The 24,949-nt window shown below is 46.6% G+C and overlaps 1 long non-coding RNA gene across 1 annotated transcript in view; it reads left to right on the top strand.

Moving 5' to 3' along the window:
* Positions 1 to 24,949, top strand: part of LOC148935079 (uncharacterized) — a 58,535-nt gene that overhangs the window by 30,785 nt on the left and 2,801 nt on the right. Inside the window, exon 2 of the long non-coding RNA XR_016140733.1 lies at positions 15,062 to 15,216. This is a non-coding gene — a long non-coding RNA (uncharacterized LOC148935079). The remainder of the gene's footprint in view (positions 1 to 15,061; positions 15,217 to 24,949) is intronic.

Here is a 24,949-nt window from a genome sequence, read left to right as displayed (position 1 = left end):
AATAAAAACGATCGCAAATAAATTTTATTATTTAATACTGTAAAACGAATTTTCACGCAGACAAAAAAAGAACAGCAATTTGCCTCTGAGCGCTTATAATTCCTGGAAAAACTTGAAACCGGGTTGTGGTGCGGGTTCTGGCAACGCGCGCGGTAGCTGGGTTCGCGCTTGATCACAGCAATGGATAGGGAAGGGTAGACCAACAGTGGGACGTAGAAAATATGATGGATCCGGACTCGTCGTCTTTCCGTCCCGTGGCGATCATCCGTCAACCCTTTGAAACTTGACGGAAGTCCCGGCCGTGTGGGGCGGCGACATATACACACGTACACGTGTGTACATTTACACGTGCAAACGCGCGCGCGCGCGCGCGCGCGTGTGTGTGTGTGTGTGTGTGTGTGTGTGTGTGTGTGTGTGCGCATTATACCCACGATCGGCCCGTTCACCGAATGGCTGGAAGTGCGCTCTCGCGCGCTCTCGCTTATTCGTCCGTTGTGTGTGGCCCAACCGCGTTATACGCGCTGACTGCACGCGCGCGCGACAACGGCGCGTTCTCGCTCTCACGGGTGATAAATGGTTCGATCGGGCGTCGATGGAAGAGCGCAGCCGGGGCTACTGCCGCCGTGCCCGACGCTACAAACTGCGAACCGTCACCGGACGGCGGTGACGTGGCCAGCTTCCGAGAGGCGGATGTCCATCTTCGTCCCGCGCTTTTTTTTTTTTCAGCGTTATAGAATTTTTTTGCGCCTCTCCGACACGTCGGCGACACCCTTCGTTTGCTAAAACGTATTGCGCTATCAAAATCCTAATCTTTCCCTTTTTCTTTCTCTCTCTCTCTCTCTCTCTCTCTCTCTCTCTCTCTCTCTCTCTCTCTCTCTTCTTTTTTCTTATTCATTTTTTTAACACCTTCACCTTCCTTCCGGAACAAACGAGTCCTCTCTCCGTGCCACACTATTTTCTTCTCCACCCCTTCGTTCGGCTTTCATCGCCTTACGACGGTCGATACGAGTTTCTTTTCTTCCTGTCTCTTTTTTTTAGCTCGGCCGCGCTTTATTCGCGGATGTTCATTTGGCGCATTTGCATAATTTATGCATGTTGCGGAACGCCACTCGGTTCGGCGTTATAAATATGTAAACGTTCCCGTCGTAACGCGGAATGTTCCGCTGCACTTCGCGATTCGTCGTTCGCCCACGGTAACGTAGTATTTGTCTCGATACGCAGACGGCGTATTCCCTCCGCGGGCGACTAACCGAGAAGCGCAACGAATAGTCCTTGGCAATCCACGTTGAGAGTAACTGAGTTTTTAAAATCGAATTTCCGCAACGATATATACGGCCGTGATCCCGTTCCACACGGGCGGTAGACATTAACGTAAACTTGTGTCTCGACTTTTGCATCTCTCCTCTTTCACCCTGACCGAGGAGGGGTGCGGGGGAAGATGAGAGGGGGAGGGGGAAGGATAGCTCGCGGTTGGTAGGGACGCGTTTAATGCAGTTTCGGGCGTTCGAGCGGCAAATCCATCAGGCGGATACCTCGGGCATCGCCGTACCCCACGGGGCGGATAAATACTTATTTAACGCGCTTATGCATGCAGCCGCGGTAGCGATACGACCCGTAAATCTGTCCGAGGAAGTACAATGCTGCTAATTATATACATTCTCGTGACGCGAGAGAGGGAGAATGCCCGTCCGCGCGAGGGTCGGAAGAGAGAGCCAGAGCGAGTGAGAGAGATAGAGAGAGGAAGGGAGAGAACAAGAGAGCGACCTCTGGCACCCCAGGAGCGGCGAGCCGCGCTCTGGAAACCCTCCCTGTTCTTCACCTCCTCCCATTTCATTCTCTCTCTCTCTCTCTCTCTCTCTCTCTCTCTCTCTCTCTCTCTCTCTCTCTCTCTCCCCGGACCGTGCCGTCGGCTCAAAAGACTCGCAGATTTATTGCCAAAGAGAGGAGGGAAAATGTCGACCTAAGCTCATACGTACCGGCTTGGCAGTTTGTATGCCCGCGCACTCTCCGCCGAGAGAGGCTACCGAGAGCGAGGGAGTCGTGGAATAAGGAGAGTACGAGGAACATAAGAGAAAGAAGGACAACGGGAGACGGGAGTAGCGTATAGGGGAGAAGAAGGGGCGGGGGTATATCGGAAGGGGTAGTTCGTAGAATGAGCGGAGGAATGAAGAAGGCGAAGGGGGGTGGGTCGCCAGTCAAGAGGGGCAGAAACTGGCAGTAGAGGAAAGAGAACGAAGCTATAAATTCCATCCCTCCACGTCTCCGCTCGTCGTGCTATATCGCTGATTTATAAATATGACTGTAGCGAAGTATAATAATACGTACGTACCCACCGAGCCACGTTGGTTTTCTCTCTTTCTCTCTCTCTCTCTCTCTCTCTTTCTCTTTCCCTTATTCTCTTCCCTCTTTCTCTCGCTTTCTCGCGTTCGTTCTCTTTATCTCGTTTTCTCTTGCCCTCTTCTTTCCACCACCTCTTGCACAGCCTTGTTCTTCCCTCTCTAACCCTCTGCTTCTTCGTACCGTCTACCTCTCTCCCCCGTAGTAGTACGTGCTTTATACAGAGAGGCGGCAGACTCCCTCTTCGTCCGTCGACTTTCCTCTTCCTCGGTCGACTGCACGGGCACCTACCCAACCGACCACCAACCTGCCTTGCCTTGCTTGTGCCTGCCCGCCTGCCTCCTATACGTATCCCAGAGCCGTAATTGAAAATTGATTTACGTGGTCCAGGCTGTCAGTCGCCCGGGTAAAGATGAGAGGAGCCTCCATCCGGTTTCGTGAGGGTAGTTGCTGCCGCCGCGGCGTATAGAGAAGGGGAGGAAGAGGAACGAGGATGAGGATGTCGAAGCTGGAAGGTAAAACCGGGAGAAAGAGGAGGAGGAGGAGGAGGAGGAGGAGGAGGAGGAGGAGGAAGAGGAGGAGGAGAAGGAGGAGGAGGAGGATGAGGAGGAGGGGGAGGGGGAGGAGGGGGAGACGGTGGTAGAGAGACGCCGCTGGAAGAGCAACGCTACTACCTTCGCGCGGAGGGACGAGGAGAAGGTCGGTTGCGGTTGACGTGGAAGGGCGAAGAGGAGACCGGGCGGCTGGTGGGGTAAGACGCGGGTGGTAGAGAACGACACGGAGGGAAACAAAAACCAGACTTCAACACGCCATCGCACCCTTACGGTATAACGTCACTTGCAGAATATAATCAGGATTTGTAGCGAAGCGTGGAGTCGTGCCGCGCGGTCGGTGCCGTCTCGCAGGCGGAAGAAGAGGCGGTCCGTTCGTTTCGAGAGAAGAGGACGAGAGAAAGGTACGCTCTGACGATGATGGGGGGGAAGGGGAGGAAGGCCAGGGTGGAAGAGAGAATCGGTGAGAGAGTGCGGAGGCGCGGGTGAGACGCCCGAGCGCGTTATTAAGGCGCGACAAGAACTTCGGCGTGATGAGCGAACCGCCGCGCCAGAAGATACCGCCCGTGATTTATGCGACAGCGACATCCAACCAGTGCGAGCATCGCCGAACCCCAGAAACGATTCTCCGCGTATCGTCTCGTGACCAGTCGCCCACCGACCGATATCGCGAGGTCGATCTCCAAACATCATTGCGGTGTTGAAATCGGGGAAATTTACGTTCCAACGTCGAAACTTTTCTCAACGCGGAAGGAACGAAGGGGCGGAAACAAATCCTGATACTTTATTTTGGCAAACTGGGCAGATATCTAGAGACCGAGATATTGATGATTTTACTCTACTTTAATTTTAAATTGTAAGAATTGCTCTTCTCTTGTAAGATGCACGTGTATTTTGTTAAATAGTCTCGCGAACAGCATTTTATTTAGGTGTCAGGGTAGCGCGCGTCGATAAACTCTATAAGAAAGTAGGAAATAAATAATTGCCATACAAAATCCCCGATATAAAAGTAATGCTTCACACGCGTGTCGGACGGAAGCTACTATTGTGTTTTTTCAAACGCGCTGTAGCCTCCGCCGTCGGTCTCGGAGGAGAGCGATTGCACGCGGCGCGTAATCCCGCGGCACGATTCACACGCGCGGCGCGCCGTGACGCGTGAAAAATCACCAGCTGATTTGGCCGCACGATGGATGATTAGTTGCCGGCCGTACGTCAATGTACGACATTATTTATTGGCAGCAGCTGACATTCAGACGCGAGCTACCCTCTGCGACGCTACGCTCTCCCCCCCCCCTCCCTCTCTCTGTCCCTCTCCCACTTGGCTGCCACCCCCGAGGGATCGTTTCTCCCGACACTTCTCCGCATCGTTGCTCTCCCTCTCTTTCTCTCTGTCGCTCTGTCTATCTTTCTCTCATCTCGCTCTTCACTCTCGCACGCGTCTTTTTTCCATTGGACTGGCGGTATACTACATCTCCCGTCTCCTTTTCATCCTTTCGCTCGCGCCCTAACTTTCTCATTCTGTCTCTCTTCCCCGTTGTCACCAATAAGTCAAAGTTATCCCCGGCAGAGAGAAATGCCAGGCGTTTCCCAGAGCAGAGAAAGGCCGGCTTTCTCGGCGTGATTTGTGGCGACCGTTCGCTCAACTCGCAGCGCCAATGAGTCGGTCAGTCGTAAATATCCTGGCGGGACCCACGGACCACGGATGGACGCACCGACAGGGCCAAGAAGGTGCTGCCTTTTTCATACGATTGTTTCAATATCACAATCACGTCGAAATTCGACTGCGAAAACTTTAGTCTTTATTGTTTCTCTTATTCTCGTTAATCTTGCAAAATTCGCAAGTCCGTTAAATGTATGTAGGTTTATGCATAGTAGGTCATTAAAAAGATGGAATAATTATTAATTTGTATAAATATATTAAAAGAATGCGGAATTATAGATATAGTCAAAGTCGACAATGCTTGCGATAATAATAGAGAGCATTGTCCTAAAAAATATATATTTGTGTCGCGATGAAATTTGACAATAGCAACATTTGAAAGAATTACTGATTGGATTCAAAATATTCAAATAACCGTTTCATCACGGTGTAACAAAGCTGATCGTATTTTTTTTACTCGTATCAACAAGGCACATTGAATCAAAGGTAACACATCAAAATTTTGTTTTTATAAGACAAAATTTTTTAAATATTGATATTTTTTATATTCTAAAATATTTTATCGTTCTACAATGATCGGTCAGCGAGTGTGCGAGCAGCTAAGTAATGCGCCATCGCGAAAAATATCTGGAGGATCGATATTAAGATCGATCTAGGACTCTTGTAGCTCGCTGTTCTACGTGCCTACGACGTTCTGGAATTACTGTCGGGCGAGGGTACGTAGTTTCCGGTACTATCTTACCGAAGACAGATAAGATACTTCCCTGGTAACTGGGAATTATACGTTAGGGCGGTTTCGAACGGTCGTCGTTCCAGCAGGCACGATCCAACTTCCGCAAAGCTGCTCGAGGGAAGGGAACCTTGAGTGGTACTTAACGAAGAATAATTGAATAGCGATAAATACAAAATAATTAACCCCTATTAACAGCGCCATCAAGTGTCCGAACGAAAAGGATGCATAATTTAATGTATACATACTGATTACGGAAGATCTAACGTTATCCCAGTATGAAGATAAAAAGTTGTAAGCCTGATTGCGTAACAAATTTTCTTTTAATTTCATAAAAATTGGAGACTAATATCGTTAAAATAAAATGTCTCTGGAAATTATTAATATGTCTGTGCATATAGAAAAACGAAACTAAATTTGATTAAGATTGACAGTGAAAATTAGATGAGCCTGCAATACTTAATCGCTTTTCAATTCTCTCTTAATTATCTCGGTTAACCTTACATACGAGATTTTTATTTATATACGGCAATATATGAGGAATATATAGATATACGGCAATCAAGTGGTAAGGGTTGAAATATGTTGGTAACGAAGTATCGAAGAGAAGGAGAAGGATATATGCTTGTGTGTGAATTGCCGATCAAATTCACGATCCTTTCTCTACCCACCCACTTCGACAGTGCAGCTTAGTCGAGAGCTCCACCCCTCCCTTAAATCACTCATTCTTTAATAATAGACAGATCCCATTATAATACCTGAGATTTATATCCGTGGCCCCCTTTTCTTTTGAGCGATAAATTTCATAGCTTTTTTTTTTTAATCTTCCTTTTTCTGCGGATTAACCGACTACTCGGGTACGATCATATTCGTCTAATAGAGGCATTGCGAACTGAAGCTATACATTCAATGCGTCATCATTATCTCGAACAATATAACATTACTTGTAATTGATAATTGAACATTACATTATAAGTCTCTTGTATTAAATAAACATACGAACATACATGTTAAGTTCTTGCATTAAAATATTGATTATTTAACAGACGGATGAAATGGAATACTTAATCTTTGCATATGTTGCATGTACATGTACTCTAGCGGTAGATGCAAAAAATTAAAAAGGGATTATGCCCCATGTTATAACGAAACTCGATGCAGAAACATAACTGGGTTACCGCAGGAGACACTTAAACCGTGTTCTCGTGGCAGACTCCGTGGCAGATAAGGAAGAAGGAGAGAAGGAAACGAAGTGAGAGAGGCGAAAAGACTATGATGGAGTACAACGGAAAGGATGAGAGAGGAAAGCGAGAAGAAATTGAGAAGGAGAGGGACGAAACAGAAAAGAGAGGTTTCGTTAAGTCGCGCCGACGTCGCATGTGCACGGCCAGAGCGAACCGGACCTATAAATATTGTCGAAACGCGTCAAATAAATCTGAAGCTTTCCCATGTTGCAAGACAAAAAGGAGCAGGGTAAGAGCGATGGTCTGATGGCCGCTGCAAGGGTGACCCCTATTTATTGCCGAATTAAAGCGCGTCACCATTAATTTGCATACCGTGAACGCGAGCGCGGAGGAGCGTCAACATGCGTCTGGCATTCCACGTCGTTTGACGAATCTTGCGATCTCGGCGTCGCGCTTCATAATTACGCGCCCGTTAATTCGTCGTGGCTTCGTTGCCTCGTTGCATGCTAGCGCGCTAGCGAGCGTTTTGTTGCTTCTGGCCTCTCTCAGTCATCTTTTATTAAACGGCTCTGAATCTAATTTTATATCGCAACGAGACACACGAAATTCGCCATCGGACGAGGCAGCGAGCGTCAAACGTCTGTCCATCTCTCGTCACGTGTTACTGCAAATTTAAATACTTAATACTTCTTCGTGAATCCAGCACGAGCTGGAATCTTTACATAAAAGCCATTAAAAATTTTAAACGGCATAGAATATTATTGTTTTTATTATTTTCGAAGAATAAAAAGGGAAATCATTCTCTCGAAATCTTGCGGTTCTTGAAGATTTGCCGAAGTGTTTTATTCGCTGTGTCTTTTAATATCAAACATCAAGAGAGACAAAACTTTTTCCAACATTTTCAAGTCTAATTGCGGAAGAGAGTCGCGTGCCTCTGCTGCAGCCTCTCGACTAATTGCTCGAGACAATTAAATCCGAGAAAGATCGAATTCACTCTTTTTGCACCCTATTCTTCCTATTTGTTGAACGTATCCCTTTCGCATTTGTTTTCTAGAAACTGAAAAACTCTACTTGCTCAAGGAATCACGCGCCGCGTCGTACACGCGGGACGAGCCTGTGCCGGTGTCTCGGGGTGCGAGTGGCTCGATCCACGTCATAAATTAGCAATTATTTAATTTTCGTAGGGCCGGGGTCCTTAGACGGCTCTAAATCAGTCTCCGTTGCAAAAAGCATAGATAACTATGACGCATGGCTCCCGGGAAGAGACAGGGGTGCGCTCACCGGATTGTGGCGGTGGTGACTTGGTCCGGGTTGAGGGGGGAAGGGGAAGAAGGGTAGGGTAGATGACAGGGGTAAGCGGAGAGGACTCGGGAACGCGCGGCGAGCTATCATGCTCCGGTGCTGAAGCGGCAGAGAGGAAAAGGGAGAGCGACAGGATCGTTGTGGATCTCGACGGTGGGGGTCCGCTCCACGATAACTGTTAGTCTCGCGGTGTCGTCGTGGCAGCAAGCGATGCAACGTTCCCCGTTCCCGCTTCTGTTCCTTGTGACGACGAAGGACCGACGTCGTTGCTGGTTCGCTGCTGTCGTTGCTCTGGCTGGCTGGCTGGCTGGCTGGCTGGTTGACTGGCTGGCTGGCTGACTGGTTGCACGATAGCTGGTGGTGGGTGCACACTGCCACCGTTGCTCCTGGTTCGCCGCTGTGTATGTAAATGTGAACGAGAGCGAGATAGACAGAGATAGACAGAGACAGACAGACAGAGAGAGAGAGAGAGAGAGAGGGGGGGGGGGGAGTGAGAGGGTGGGAAAGAGAGACGCGAAGCGGGCGAACGAGCACACGGAGCTGGGCACAATGGCAACTAGTTTTAATTACAAAGTAAGGTGAAGCGATCAATCATAATGATGTACGTGAGGCAGGCGCGGCCTCTGGGGTGTCGAGGGTGGGAAGTGGCGGGGAGGAGATGGAGAAGGACGAAAAGGATGGAGACTGAAACGGGGGAGGAGGGGTCGATGCCGCTCCGGGGCGGGGTGGAGAGGGCCCCCGCGTACACTTTGCGTATAATTTACTGGCACTGGATATACCTGAAGTTATGCTATACCGAAGCTGCCATCGTCCTTCTTCGTCCCACGTGTCTCTTTCTCTCCTTCCCGCCATCGGTCTTACCGCCGTACTACGCTAGAGTAGATCTCTCTTTCTCTCTTTCTCTCTCTTTCTCTCTCTGCTTCTCTCCTCTGCCTCTGCTCATTCCCACCGTATCTTTCTCCTTCCCCCTACCTATGACTCTGTGTGCTTCGTCTGGTCGACTGGCCGCCATAACTCTCGGTCGCTCCCTCCGAAATATCTGATGCGCCACGCGATATTTACGATCAGCACGCCCTGGCGAAGCCCGGCGCTGAAAGCCTGACGGCGATCCTTCTCCTTCTTCGTCTTCTTCTGTCCCGTGTCTGATTCTTGCTCGTGCGTCTATCACCTTCTTCTTTCCCGCCCTCTCTCCTTTCTTCGACCGATCGACGCGCGCGAACTCGGGATCGTAAACGAGGTCACAAAGCGCGCAGGACTCCGCTGCGATTGTTGCTCGAGATTATGGATTTAACAATCACTACGCTTTCAAACTGAATCTGCCAACATTGACTAGCTTCCACTAATCTATGACGGTGAATCAGAGCTTTCGTGAGTTTTGTCAACATCGGGGAAAGTAGCACCTACATAAGTTTACTTGCGATGTATCGTATAGTATTGCTTCAAAAAAAAAAAAATGTATCATAACATATGTATCTCTTTGTCGCGTATCATGAGAACGAGTGAATCTTTGAGACGCACGTTCTTCTGCGTGGCCGTCTCGCCTGTGGACGATACGGTCATGAATATTGCGAGCGCCGGTATTTTGAGCCGGCGTGACGAGCGTTGATGGGGATTTACCTCCGCTTCTTCTTGTGTGGCTCGCCGCAAGAACTCCACAGCCAGAGAGAGCTCGCCTTTTTCAGCTTCCTTCGCCGTCCCATCACCGACACTCCGCGCGCGTACGATACCTCGGTGTCTTCCCTCCCTGGTCTCCGGCTCTTTTTGCGCAACCCTTTCTCTCCTGCGTTCTCAATCGCCTTCGTTCGTCCTCTCCTTCCGATTCTCGACGTGCGTCTTAACGTGCGCACGTGAGCGTAGACATGCCTCGCGTGACGGGCCGATGTCCATCAGAGACCGCGGCCACCATCGTATAGCCGCCGCCGCAGCAGCCACCGCAACCGCCACCGCCGCCAAAACAAAACGTAATTATTTTACGTGATTAGCCGACCGACTTGGCCGCGCTCTCGCGGGAGCTCTCACACGGCATCCTTTTTCCTCGGGGTACGTAATATGCGCCATGTGAAACGACGCCTCGTAACCCTCTCGCTTTCTTCCTACCTGTCCGGTGAATCATTAATGTAAATCACCGGCGTGTCGTGCCGCGGCTAACGATCCCAGCACCACGATTCGCTTTGACGGCGCCCGATGGATACGCAGATCCGCGTTAATTTAGGGATCCAGCTGATCACTTTGCCGCGAGCCTCCGGGCATCCGATGCGAATAATGCGTCAATTTGTCTATGTCGAACTAAGGCGGCGCGGTAGCATTGTGCGTGTATGCGTAAGAAAAAGATATGTTAAAATATGTTCTCGTTCTCTCATGGGGAATGGAAATTACTTAAAAAAATGAATTGGATAAAAAAGCCGAATCGATTTGCAAAGAATTTGGAAGCAGTTCAGATTCAAGAAGGAAAAAGCGTAATCTTCAAACGTAATCTCCGATTATACTTTATATATAAAAAACATTTTACAATCTCGATACAATTTATTTCTAATTCTCTTTTTACGTAACATCGAAATATACGAATACAAAATTCTTGAATTATAAAAAAGATCCTATGAATTGAAGCATCGCAACGCTAATATTTCGCAATTAAATGCAGTAGACACGCATCGATGCTCCATGGGGCGTGTAATCTCCTAATCCGTACGGCGAAGGAGGAAGCTCTCGAGACAGGTGGTCTCGCACAGGCAGACAGAATATAGAAAAGCTGCCGGAATCTGCGCAATCCAATTCGTTCGATGACCATTCGCCCAGTCGATTCAGGGGAACTAAAGGCTAGACATTATTGGCCAGCTCTCGTGCTGCATGCGCAATGAAATAATAACGCCGCGAAATCTATTAGACACGTGAACGTAGCTTTTTCTCCTTTAACGACCCGCCGAAGGGCCTCGCACAGTATCCGGAAGCTTTATATAGCGGCTCCATGCACGCCCGTGAGTCACTCACGCGTGCGCGCGGCAATGACTCTTTGGATCTACGGCGGGATACAGCACGCGTGACCTTACCGGAACGATCCCCTGTAACCTTGAGATTTCCTCGCGTGAAATCGACAGTGAGCCATAAAATTCATGATCACCATCGCGCACGCAGCCGGATGTGGACTTTCCTTTTCCACGTGTCGCTATAAAAGCAGAAATGATATTAATCTAGATATTATTTTAATCTTCCGGAAATATATGAAATAAAGCGTCTATTTTAAGGGAAATGTCCATTATTATAGTTACATCGCGAATATTTGGACGAAGAATATTTTCATTAGTCTCATTACATGCTAGAGTGTAGAAATACTATTCTGCTGTTTCACGAACGAAAAATTCGCGTAAGCGGGAGCAATCGAAGATGTAAAAAGCGAGGTGAGGCAACTTTCACCACGCGTTATGCGTTTTTAATTACCTACCAACTGAGGTATAAGCGAACATGTCTGATAGCGTTATTAAAAATTCGCTTTATCACGTACTACGTATCATCGAATGCGAGACAGTAATTATCTTCGCCATTTTTTTACTTCTTTACTTCTCTTTCGTACCTTAGCGTTTTATGTGCAGAGTTCGTTTCTCGGATAAAAGTTCAGCCTTGGTACCAGTCCGGAGCATCAGCTATTAATTAAATATAAAGTAACTGCCGTTGTCAACAACGTGCTCGGCAGCTCGGCTCTTCCGCGCCGACAGCGCGGGGAATGACAATAAAAATGATAATCGTGCTTGAAGTAGCTTCTCGTGCCCGATCGAAAGGGTGGGAAAACGGGACGCGAGGAAGTAAAGGAAACGAAATGCTATTTTCAGTGGGCTGGACAGTCGTATGTGTACGTGTGCGCGAGTGTTGGTGCTTATCGTAGCCGTGAATGCGAATAATTTCACACGACTAATTAGCCTCTCATTAGTCGTGCCGACCCGTTCCAGGAGCGAGAATGAACGCGGGAACGAAAAAAAGAGGGGGGGGGAAAAAGAGAACAGCGAGATGATAATTTTGCAATACAAATCCGCGACTTATCGGATAACTCCTCCTCCCTCCGCTCTCATGCGTCCCTGTCGCGTCGGGGTAGGTCCGCGAGGCGATTAATTAAATTCTCGGGTAATCAAATATGTCACTCAGCCGTCCGGTTTTAATTAAAGTTCGGACATTATCTATTTGCTTTATCATCGTAGAGTTGACTAGCGCAGACTCCACGGACCCGAGGGACGAGGAGGCCCGTGGCGAGACGAGACGGGGCGCGGGCGCAGCAGATGAGCGTCAAAGTGATGGGAGAGAAGTTGGCTGACACCCGATCGAAAGTGTCACTAGTCTCTTCTGATAGATTGCGATTGGACGCTTGTGCTCTTTTTGGCGAAGCCGCTGCCGACACCGTCGCTCTGTCCCTACCGCGCTTCGTTCCCTTCTTATCGTTATCATCGCCGGGACGGGAAGCCGCTGAAGTGCGTTGCGAGTTAACGATATTAATTGATCCAATTCTGCCGCTGAGTGCTCGCAGACATTAGCGCGCAATTTGTTTTAGTAAGTGCAAAATTTCAGAGATAAAGTAGTCTCCGTAACCGCGTGCCGTATTTAACCATCGCACTCAACGTTTTAACGCGGCCGTTTGATCCCGAATTTTATTTTCCTAATACAAAGATTACACTCGACGTTATCGTGCGTTAGAAGCTAAATGGCTACATTTAACATTTAATGTGCTATACGAATGCAGACCGAAGAATCCATGTGGAGATTTCATTAAAAACGTTACCCGCCAATTGCGTATGTATAGATGCAAATAAAATCGGGGCAGATTTATCAGAAAGGAATGACATGCGCATATATCTACATACACACATAAGTTCAAAACATGTTTTTATTAATATAAAGAAATTAGTATTTCAATTTATTGCAATGCTTTGTATGCCAAGCCAAAGCAATTAATAATCCATTTATCCAAAAATTTTCGGTATCGATTCGGTAATCGCGAAGCGGAAACTTTGTCTCGTTGATTCGAAGCGCGTAGGAAATAAATAGACATCGATCGGCGTAGATCCTTGCGATGGCAAGGTGATAATTCCCGCGATTCGTCCGGGAATTTCTCCGACGCGGCAGTCGTCGCGGGGCGCGACGACGCTCCGTTCTTCCACCCTCTTTTTTCCTCCCCCTTCTCGATTAGAGGAGCTGCTGACGTCCTCCTTCGCAGTCGCCGCCGTTGTCGCCTTCTACGTCGGTAAGGCGGTTTTACGTCTTATGAGTTTCCCAACTGCGGCACCTCTTCTATTCCTCGCAATGATTTCGTCGCAATCACCCTCCTCCTACCCCCGCGCCGAGGGCCTCGACGACGGGGCGGTAATATCGGGGAATGGCGCGACGAAACTACGAGAGGCGGAGAAGCCGACCGACACTTTTGTCAATACACAGGGAAAGAAAGAGGAGGACGCCGACAGGGCGGAGGCGTCTCTCTCAGCCGGCGTTGCCGCTATAAAGACCACTCGTGTCATTTCGCAATGACGAAACTTTGTCCTGAATTCTCCGTTTCTCTCATTCTACCATGCCAGCCCCGCGCGCCTCGCGCCACCCCGAAGCCCTCGTCTCGTCATCCCCCGCGTTCGCGCTCCCTCGAGTTCGAGATATAGTTCGAGTTTGTTAGTTTGAGCAGCTCGGTAGCTACCGGCTTGTGTCAGTACACTCACCGTTCTTTCTGTGTTCCGCTTTTCTCGCGCTTCTCCTCTCTTCGCCGCCTAATCTTCCGCGTTTATCCCTCGTTCATCCTCTCGTTCATTTCTCTCTTGCTGCTTACTCGCCCCGACTCGTCCGGTCCGCTTCGCGCACGTATCTAGTCTACATCGGGCAATAACAAACTGCTCGACGAAAGTATCGAGAAACAAAGGATATATGAGGTGGCGGAAGGGGACCAGCGGGAGAGCCAGCGGCGGAGAACGATGCGGGATGGACGACGCTGTGAGTGAGTCGACGATGGGAACGATATTACGTCTTGTCGGACGCCATCTTCCTCTTACGGCCACCCGTCACCTCCAGAAACTTACGAGGATGAGTGGCCGAGAAGTTGCCGCTGCGACTGAGCACTCGGTAGATTTCAGAATTTTTCGAGAAGACGCGAAGCATAGACGGGATGTCACCGATCGATCGGTCTTATCTACGAGCTTATCTACAGCGCTTCTGCATTTAATGAGTGCAGTGTTCCAAGTCTGCAAATAATCGTTGCGGTTTCGCCGTTATATCAGCATTTATTTATAATACTGCAAACGTAATATTTTTGATAAAATTCTTCCGACAATTCAAGATATGTATTTACTGAAAAGTGTAATATGGCACTTGGCTATTTTATTATTAGAAAAAACAATGGAATTTGCACGTATCAATAGAATGGTACTTTCAGACGTCAGGCGTAAAAGAAACGTGGCTTATAAAATTTGACTGATGCAAGATGGCATTAATAATCATCCGAGTTTATGACATCCGGTAGATTGTTTGTCACGCCGACCTCCGAGAAGCGTCCAGTAATAACACGCACACCGATGAATCAGGAAACGGACATTACATATTTATCCGCCGGGAACTCGAAAATGAGAGGAGACAAGGCGGGCCACGCGACGCACGTCGTCATCACGGAAGACCTCGTCATCTTCGTCGCCGTGTGCCCGCGCATACTGATCGTAATGCACGTGTATGCGTGTGTATGCGTGCGAGTCGTAATGCAGCCCACCCAATCGCTTAGAAAGACCACCGACGTCCATCCCTGGACGTCATCTTCGGATCGTAGATAGCGGCGTTTCGATTGTGACGTCATTCCTAAACGTTTTGTGCTTGCATCGAAGGAAGTAAGGGAGTGCATTTTAAATACACTTCAACATCTTTCTCAAATTGTCAATAGCAATGGCGTGCATCATCTGTTTATCAATAAAACAAGAAAATTGTAATTTAAAAAATAAAACGTATTAGTATTTAACAGAGAAACACTAATATCAAACACTTAAAATATCCATATAATTTTCACAAGACTATCTTATAAAAAAAATTTTTAAATTTAAAAATATAAAAAGTTACATAATTTTGTGCCATCAGTTTTAAATCAACTCTTCAGCAGAAGACAAATATCATGATTTGTTCATGACGTTCTTTAAAATTGGGACTTTGGCGATGCGCCATACGAGAATTTTCCTGTGTAGTTCAAGTGTAGAGCACCGAGTACCGATTGAAAAAGGATCCGCTTGTGGATACATTATGCGAGAAGGTCGTAGTAGAAGGAGACTCGAACGAAAGGATTTCTATCCTGTTGCAGGGGAGACGGCGAGATACCGGCGGCGGAGGGAACGGAGGACATCGAAGGAGGACTACGTACTGCGCGCTACGTGGAACGCAGTGGAAGGACCTCGGTCGCATTTGATATGGATCGCAGATAACCGGTAACGTACGCGCGGACTCTCTGTCACGCAGGTACGTAGTCGCACAGGTACGTCCCCCTCCCCCCTCCCCCCTTCCCCCACTCTTCTGCTTGCCATTACCTACCGTATATACGGTTCCGGCACGCTTGCTCGCTTTGCAAGCGTGGTACATACGTAAGTGCGCACCCTTGCAATTCGACGAGAAGGAGAAGGAAGAGGAGGAAGAAGGGGAGAAAAGGAAAAGACGACAACGACGGGGCTGCTGGCCGCGTTTGTTCCGCGGCCGCGAGTCTAATCCCGAAAAGAATTCGACCGCGGGACCATATTATTTATATGGGTGGGGTAGGAGGTCGGGACGGGGCTTGACGGCGACGACGCCGGCGATGGCCAACGATGATGGTGGTGGTGCCGCAGGTGATGGTGATGGTGGAGAGACTGCTCCTTGCCGCGGTTGCTCCCGGTCACGATTCCCGAGCTCCCGTATTTGAATACAATGCATTATATTGTCCGCGTCATATCATATATCTCCCCGCTAAATAAACACCGTCTCAATATTTAGACCTCGCGAACGGGCCACGCAACCGCCACCACCGCCACCGCCGCCGCCGCCGCCGCCGCCGCCGCCGCTACCGTCGCCGCGCGCATATAGCTACGCTATTCTAGGATCGAAGGTACACCGAACGAATGCGAGGTGAGATATGGAGGAGAGACGAATAACGAAATGCTAACTCATTTCGCATCTAGACTCTCCCATATTGAACCAACGTGGTATAATGTATTTGATTTACGTGATTATACATACAGGAAATGAAACCGATCCTAATATTGGTAATTTCAACCGTGTGGGAACTGGGGAACATTTATATTATTAATATATCAGTTATATTGCGGCGAATAAATAATATCGCCTGGTAATACGATTTATCTAAACTAGACCGTCTTTATTCTATAACAAATGCGTGAATCTCTGACTAAGTAAAATATTTAACAATAAAGGATTAAACTATATTGGAGTCTGAAATTTATTTCTACTATAAACGAACAACTATCGCCAAATGTTAGACTGTATGGAGATAAGTAATGTCTAGCATAAGCGTTCCTTAATTAAACATTGTATTTCGTTCATTATTATCGCTATTTTGCAATTCAACATATAGTATCGAAGTAAGAAACTGAATTGGTGAGGAATTAATTAATATAGCAAGTAGAAAGTTCGCTGTCTCGAAAGCAACATTGTATCGAGTCGGTGCCATTAAATATTATCTACGTGATCCAATGTACAACGTTATTGATACATCGACGAGTCTTTTTCTCAACGAGCCTCCTCTGCCACGCCAGGGCTTCGTTAAACAACGTAATCGCCCACCGTGTACATTTGTCACGCTTAATCTCGGCACTTTTCTTCGACCTTTACGATGGGATTCCGCGAGGAGATCTTAAGAGATGATCGCGGCACGGCATCGTAATTTTCGGAATCCCAATCAGCGGGGAATGAGCGATCGTTCGTTTCACCTGGGAGAGATGAAGGGGCCCTTGCCCGTATATATATATATATATATATATACATATATACGAGAGATATCGAGGCGCTCGTAAAATGACTGTGCGCGCGCGGCACGGCGTTAACTCGTGATCGAGATGATCTACAGTTATTGAATTCCCTGGAGGCTGCGCGATCGGCACATGTTCCCGCGCGGATACAAGTCTGGAACCTGGAGAAAGATGACGAGGGAGAGCGAAAGAGATGGTTGGAGAAAAAGAGAAAAAAGAGAGGGAGAGGAGAGAGAGAGAGAGAGAGAGAGAGAGAGAGAGAGAGAGAGAGAGAGAGTGCGAGGATCGGTGGGTGAGTTTGACTCATAAGGTGCGATCTTATCGGTAAACGGGGAAGTGACGTGAGCAATCATCGCTTGGTCATCTAAGGCGAACCTGGACGACCCCATCAGGATTCGATCGCGAGGGACTCGTATTCGAGGAGACCGGCGAGAGAGTCACCTCCGCCAATGGCGGCTGATAGCGGTAGTATCCTCGGGTGTGTGGAACCATGTAGAGAAGCCCTCATTTTCTGCTACGCTGCCTGTAATTGGGCCAATCATCTCCCATTGAGCGGCCGGCGTAATGTACAGGAGTTATTTACCTGCATCGCTTCGTTGAATCGCGCGTCGAGTAAGATCTCTTTCACCTTCGCCTCGTCGTTGTGTACGTAGCGTAGGTGCGTATTGGCTTTTTACGATAATAACGGCCGACCGAGTTTGTTGATGGCGAGGTGCAAGCCCGGCGAATGGAAGATGACGGTGCATTAGGTGAAATATGAGGACGCGTGATGAGCGGTTAGCGTCGGCGTTAAGATACTCTGCAAACGACACGCGCGATGAAATAAGCGACCGAGAAAAGGAGTAAAATGCTGTTAAACGAATAAAATTTCGATGCAGCGTGCGGGACGCGCGCTTTAAATCGTGCTTCGCGCGTATCTGTAGGAACGCGTCGGTATCGCGTATAAAAAAGAAAAGACTCGCCAACGTTTTATTTCAGGAGCGTCTGAAAGTGGCGGCGTTATATTTAAAAATTAGGACCGCGCCGACGAAGGCGTGGTTTTAGAAATGTCGACGTCGAATTTTGCGACTGTTCATCGCGTCATCTCGCAGCGGCATTTGCAGTATAATCCGATACGTCAGGCCGACATCAATTGACATTTAACATGCAGCCCTGCACTTGGCGTTATATGGATCTGTTGGCGCACTGTATCGCCCCGGGTTTATGATCTCATCGGGCGATTGATTTATGTCGGCAATTATAGCATAGCTAGGAGTGACGCACGACTCCGTGTCCCGAATGAGTTATGAGTGTTAATCTCGGGCGAACCAATGAGGGGAGGACTTGCCGCGTTCGCCGCCGACACCACGTCGTCGTTCCGTCGTGCCGCCGCCGCCGCCGCGGTCGATCTCTTCGTCCCCTTTTTCGACTCTTCCTGCACCGCGATTAGTTTTCTTTCGCGCCGCACGTCCTTCCTCCGGCGTAATAGACGCAACATCGACAGTCGACGCACGGATGATTGCGTCGCCCTCCGTAATCTGCCGGCACCTGATCAGCGCCGAGGCGCCGTCAGGACATTTGGGCAGTCGCCAATGTGCTCCGCCGGCCAAAATATTAATGTTCCTTAATGTCCTGTCTCGCGATGACGCGCGTGCAGATATCCCGTTCCATGGCAGCGCAGCCACCGCATGTCGAGTCTGCAATATTTCGACATAATCGTCGATTTTACGACGGGACTTGTTCATCATGGAACGTGTCTGAATCGACGAGACAATCAGACGCGCAAAAGATTCATCACACATGTCGAGGTAACGAGATTAATACTTTACGAGATTGAAACAATTCGTTATTATAACTTTATCATTACATTACGGATCCTTTTTTTTTCTCTTTTTATTTTAGAATTTTTTAACATTTTAGAATATATTTTTATTTATTGTAATTATTGAATTAATTTGTATACATAGATACGTAATATTACGATATAAAATTATTGTTATTGATATAAAGTATATATTAAGAGGATAAAAGAGAGATTATACAAAAAAGTCTATATCGCATAATTATGCCGTTTTTTATATTCTGTATTGCGCAATGCGCAATTATTCCGATGATGAGCTCAGTTCGCAGTAGTGCAGCAATTAACCATAATTAGATATCTTGATTTTATGAGGATAAGAAAGGATATCGAGATATGTTTGAAAGAGCTCGAATATCGAGTTGTAACTTTGAGAACCAGTTTCCAGACACAGGAAACCACTTTCGACATAAGGATATTCCTGCTTTAGGATAGGAAGGGTGTTTAGCATAATTGGTGGCTGCTGCAGCACGACGTGTCCCGTCACAACAGCTAACATGTTCACGCTTCGTGCTCTTAGCTTTTTTCCAAATTATCTTCGCGCATGCTTAATCGCGCTCGTTTACAAACTTGCCCCTCCGCGGCTATAATGTATACTTAATCCTGAGAAAGTTCACACATGCCATGACTTTTGTCACTCTCTTTCTCGAATCTTTAATCCGTAATAATCCGGTAAAGATGAGTGACTTCTTATAATAATATACGTATGATAGTACGTTCCTGGTAGACATACTATTTACGAGATACTCTAGAGCAAATGCGTGTCTCTCGATGTATATAATGCAAAAAAAGGAGGCGAAGATCCGAGGCGTTGGAATAAATGAAATTTGTCTCCGATATAGTCGATTGAGTTTTACTGTGAGTTTTATTGCAAAAACGACGATTAGTTTAACGGGAAGCTTTCACGCTGCGAGCGCGTGGTCTTAGTTATGCCGCGGGATATTTTCTTCCGAATGAGACATCGGAAAAAGGAAATTGGTCGCCGTGGACGTTACTGTTGTTCTTTGCGGATAGACTCTTTTGCAAAAAGTGGCTCGCCTCCGAGAGCTATGCCGCGGCACTTTGCTTCGCCTTCGAATCGCCGAGGAAAATCTCATCGCGTGTATGAGCCCGCCACGTTGGCTAGCAAGAAACGGAGGCAGCCTTGGAAGTTATTACACTGTCTCGCGTAAAACATAATTAGATGACGCTCGGGGCCGGAATGATGCCTACTCCTTCCGCACATCCATGGCCTCGCGGCTCTCAATTTAGCAGGAGCTTAAGTTAGACTAGATCCGACTAATAGCCTGGCTAATTAATAAATTATTTTTATTTTTATAGGTAAAAACTAGAAATCGGATGAACTTGGCGATATTTCGAAGGCTAAAAGAATGGTTAGAAAATGAAAAAAAAAAAAGGAATATGACGTACTTAAATATAAAAATATATTTACTTTCACAGATTGCAAAATAGAATAGATTACACGTGTAATTGTTGTAATATATATGTATGTACGATAGTTCGAGTTATACGCAATAAAGTTTTAGGTAAGAAAATGAGATTAATAATTTTTCCAAAATCATATTTGATAAAATTAATTTCCCGAAGTTTCGACAGTTTCATGGAATTAAGCGAACATTCTTGTCCATTGTTCGTTCTCGACCATATATCGTGTCGACTACGGTTTGTTGTACGGGCTATCGTACGCTCAGCATCCAAGTTTCTAACACATTCGAGCTCGGATCCTCCAGAGCCTTCAATTGCCGGCCGCGCTTCGGCACGTACGAGGCGTTACATACGAGGGACTACACACACGCACAGGTATTCTCGTGGAACGTAGAGCCGGACATATACCTGCACGTGTATACGTGTATATCTGGTATACCGGTGTCGGGGCGCCGTCGGTCGCAACAAACTTTGAATTTATATCACTAAGACGATATAAACGTCATAAATCATTATTATAATAACGGTTCCGTACGTAGCTATACCATTCGCGACTGCGCCCGTTGCTCTCGACGTTGCTACGCGCGTACACACTAACGTACGCGGAACCAACGTAGAGCGGAGTCAAAACAGAAACGTTAAATCACGGGTATGTCCGCGGCAGCAGACGAAACGCCGACTCGCCTTCGCCGGGGGTGAGTGAGATTGTCGGTCTCGCAGTCGACAAAGAAGGAGATCGGCGGACGAGTTGAGGGCAAGATGAGGAAGACGGTGATGATGGTGGTGGTGGTGGTGGTGGTGGTGGTGGTGGTGGTGGTGGTGGTGGCGATGGTGGAAGAGGAAGGGAAGAAGGTGAAGGGGGTATTTACATTGCTAATGTATCGCCGGCCTAACTTCTAATTAAACAAATTCGCACAACTCAGCGCGTCGCGCGGAATTGCTCGAGGAGGAGGCGCGGGAGGACCATCTTATTCCCTCCGTCGTTTCTCTTTCTCTTTCCATCGTACTCTCATTGCTTCTTTCTCTCTTCAGCGGCGGCAATGAGAGTTAAGAAGAGTGAGAAAAGCGAAACTCTCTCTCTCTCTCTCTCTCTCTCTCTCTCTCTCTCTCTCTCTCTCTCTCTCTCTTGCTCAGTTGGAGGGGTCGCTCGTTAGCGCTCTTAACGCGACTTACCGCCTGGAGTGCGAGGATGGGGCTCCCTGATTCATCGGCAAGGGGGAATGAATATTTATAAGAAACTGCGAAATAGTAGCCTTCTTCGTTCTCTTTCTCTTTCTCTCTCTTGCTCATATAGAATCGCTCCTGTTATGCTATCGCGTCTCTCCAGTCAGTTGCTGACTCGACAGAATGTCCGTTTCTCTGTTTTTCCTTTTTAGTCTTCTTGATATGATTAGATCATTCTTTTCATGCATTACAAAATCATATAATTATTCGATATAGATATAAAATTCGCGATTGCTAAAGTTATCGCTAAAATATGAAATCTTTATCAAAATTATAATATAGGACATCTTAATTTTTCTATTGCCGCTAAATTCTAGCTGCAAACTTTAGACATATAAAATTTGCTTGAAAGAGAAACTATTATATAATATTTAAAATTTTTTAAATATATTGTAATAATTTTTTAAATATATTGAAATAAAAAGAAATAATAAAATGAAAAAAAATAAATAATAAAAAGGTAATGAAAAAATAAAAATAATAAAAAATTTTAATTTAAAAACACGAGCTGCGATTTTCCAAAACATTATTTAAGATAATGACATGACAAGATAATGAACATAAAAGTAGATCTTTTTCATAAATATGTTTTATAAATTATACTCTTTAGGGATGAAATATGTCAGTTAGATATGTAAAATATCATGAGAAATTTAAATGAGATATTTCGAATACGAAGAGCATAGATATTATATTCGATTATATCCTTATCTACTATTAAATATTGGAATGTAAAGACATCAGGTGTTCGTTAGTCTCTACCAATGTTAATTGCCTCGCGCTAAACGTTCGCGTTACGAAGTTCGCTGGAATATTCGAAATTATACATATGGTGCACACAAAGTCCTAATGCCACGGAGGACGCGCGCTTTATCATATGGCGCTTGTAGAAGAGAGAATATTGTCGATATTATTTATACGCCTACGGCTAACGGTCCGACGATTATATCCAGTTAATTTATTCGAGCAACTTGTCCCGTCGGGCGTTCGGTCTAGCACTAAATCCAGTAACGTTTCCCGTAATTGATTTAATCGATCGGATTAATATCGAGCGTGTGCGCGTGTATCGATTAAAGTAAAGTGCGGTACCCGCACGCGCGCCCCTCGCCTCACATTGGTATGCGTATAAACAAGTTATCGAGTAATAACTTAGGCGCGTCGGATGGATGTCCGTTTTCTCTGTGACTTGATTTTCTTGTCTGTGAGAATCGTTACTAGTCGTGCGTAAGGTAAATTGTATAAACATCAGCTTCATAGATTTTATAGGAATAACACATGGTCATAAATATGAAATACTGTTTTATTTATTCACGAGACGTAAACACATATTTAAATTTATATTTTTTTATATCCCCTCGTGGATGTTGAGAAGTCAGAATTATTTCTTCAATTTCATCTTCTTTATGCAAAAATATATTTCTTGTAAACTATTAATTACGTTTTGGTATTTCTTTATTCATATATTACGTAATGAGTTTCTTGCCTACTCGGGAGACACGATTATATTGCCATTTGTCATTGAAACTGAAAAAAAAAAAAACACATTAACCATCGTCGTGAAATACGACATTTGAGATTTTATAGCGTAACGTTGTCAACTTAATAGAAAACCATGGCAGATATTCGACAGTCGCGTCGTGTGAGGTCCCATAACTGCTTCCTGTGCCGTCGACTATCTACGACCATTTCCGGCGTCTCTCCGTCGGCTCGATTACACCGCAATAAAACACCGTCCTGACACCTGCGGGCTCGATAGGGACCTCTGTCTCCTTCTCTTGATAACGAATCCACAAAGCCAGCTCTATATTCCTTCGAGGGACGGCCGTGCGTGCAAAAATCGCAGCATGCCTCCCGAGGATTGATAACTTCTGACCGTGTGAACATTGCTCTTCGGGGATATACTTCATGGTAAGAAAAAAGGGGGGAGGTATAGATGTTAGCCGGAAGTAATTTACATTTACAATTTGCGGCGCTTTCCCGCGCTATCTCGGCTTCCACTTGTCATCGGACACGTTCGTTAAGCATTACTCTCGCGAAAACTGGATGTGTGCGGTGAGCAAATCCGTGAATTAAGTGCGTCGAGATGTACATCTCTAAACGAGCCTCAATTTTGTTCGTTCGGCTTAAGCGCGAATGAAGGTCTCCGGAGAGAAGCGTACCTTATAAATAAAAGGAATATTATTTATTGCGCAAAGTACGTAACATACTTATAATATATTGTAAAGATTAATTTTATATGGACTCTGATGTAAAGGAAAAAAACAACAAGACTGAGAGGACATTGCGAAGGACATTGATCTCCGCGGTTTTACTCATTTTGGAAATGAGCATATTTGATTCGTAAAAGAGAATTATTTGATATGCGTAAGTGGTCGTTAGACTCGACATTAGCTTATCGTCTAAGTTCGTAAGTAGGGAACTCGATAAAACATGCTCGGTAATCAGAAGCTGCTTTCGAGATGTTATTTCAGATGACTACAAAGATTGCCGCTGTGCTCCCAGGCCGTAAATCATGCGGCTCTTTCGCGATCAACCGTGTTATTTGTCACGATGACTACGGCGGAAGATAATTCGTGAAAAATTTGACGTCAAAGGCGAGCCAGGTAACGGGCTCATTATAATGGATGTTCGGCTTATCATTTAGCTACGTCCATATAATAAAATAAATAATTTGCCAATACGCAATTCGCAATGGACGTACGAATTTGCGAATAATCGCAAAATATGTCGTTTAAACGCTCGCGATTTATTACGTCGGATCGTAACTTGCATTTCACAAACAGCGTCACGAAATCTATTTTCGCAAAATATAAATTACTGTTTACAACGAGCCGGCGTAATTCTGTCTCGTGAATAATTCGTACACGAGTTCGAGTATGACACTGCCTATCTATAATTTCGATTGCAACAGGCCTGATGTTTACAGGCCGATATGCAACGTGTTCTCCAGATTCCTCCGCTTCACGATCTGGAGAATGCTATAAACCAGGAAGAAGATACTAGATTATAATTCAGTTGTATGTGAGTGCGTCCATACATTTTTGCATGATCGCGTATCAGTGACGAGGGAGGGGAAAACCGTGAAGCAAATCGCCCGACAAAATCGATAATTCGTGGTCAAATCTTATTAGACGCGAAGCGGCGCTGATATATCGCGAAGTTCTGAATAATAGAGAGAGAGAATTGGCGAGGCGATAGAATGACGTGTTTATAAGCCTGCACTCGTACAAACCGCGGTCGCGAACGTGCCCTTCGTGCATCTGTACTCGCGCGCGCGCGCGTGCTGGTACCTACACGTGCACATGCGAGCAAAACATACGTGTGTGTGCGTGTGTCTGTGTGCGTGTGTCTGTGTCTGTGTGTAATGCGCGGGTGCTCAGCGAGCGAGCGGCACTTTGTGGGATCGTAAAACAGCGTCAGCCTTGTAAATCTGTGCCCGAGTGCGGCAGCCCTGACAGATTCTCGCCCCTTTGCCCGCCCCCTTCTAACCCCCCCCTCCCCCCGTCATCCCCGCTGTTCGACTCTGCCGACGAACAGTCTCTTATAATGAGGTCGTCGCGTTCGCGACGACCTTCGCGGTAAGATTGCACCAGTTTTGACGTACCGCGATCTCAACGATGCGCAGGAGCCACGCCGGAAGATAATAGTTTGCCCTTGCGTACTTTTCGAATCAGATCTGTTATGAATTTAGAGAAGGAGAGAGAGAGAGAGAAAGGATAGGGAGAAAATGAGAAGAAGAAAGATGAGT

Source organism: Pogonomyrmex barbatus, unplaced genomic scaffold (assembly GCF_055798465.1).
Source record: "Pogonomyrmex barbatus isolate J1 unplaced genomic scaffold, ASM5579846v1 scaffold6, whole genome shotgun sequence".
NCBI lineage: Eukaryota > Metazoa > Arthropoda > Insecta > Hymenoptera > Formicidae > Pogonomyrmex > Pogonomyrmex barbatus.
Note: the sequence above shows the minus strand (reverse complement) of the source record. Positions and strands in the feature narration are given on the sequence as shown.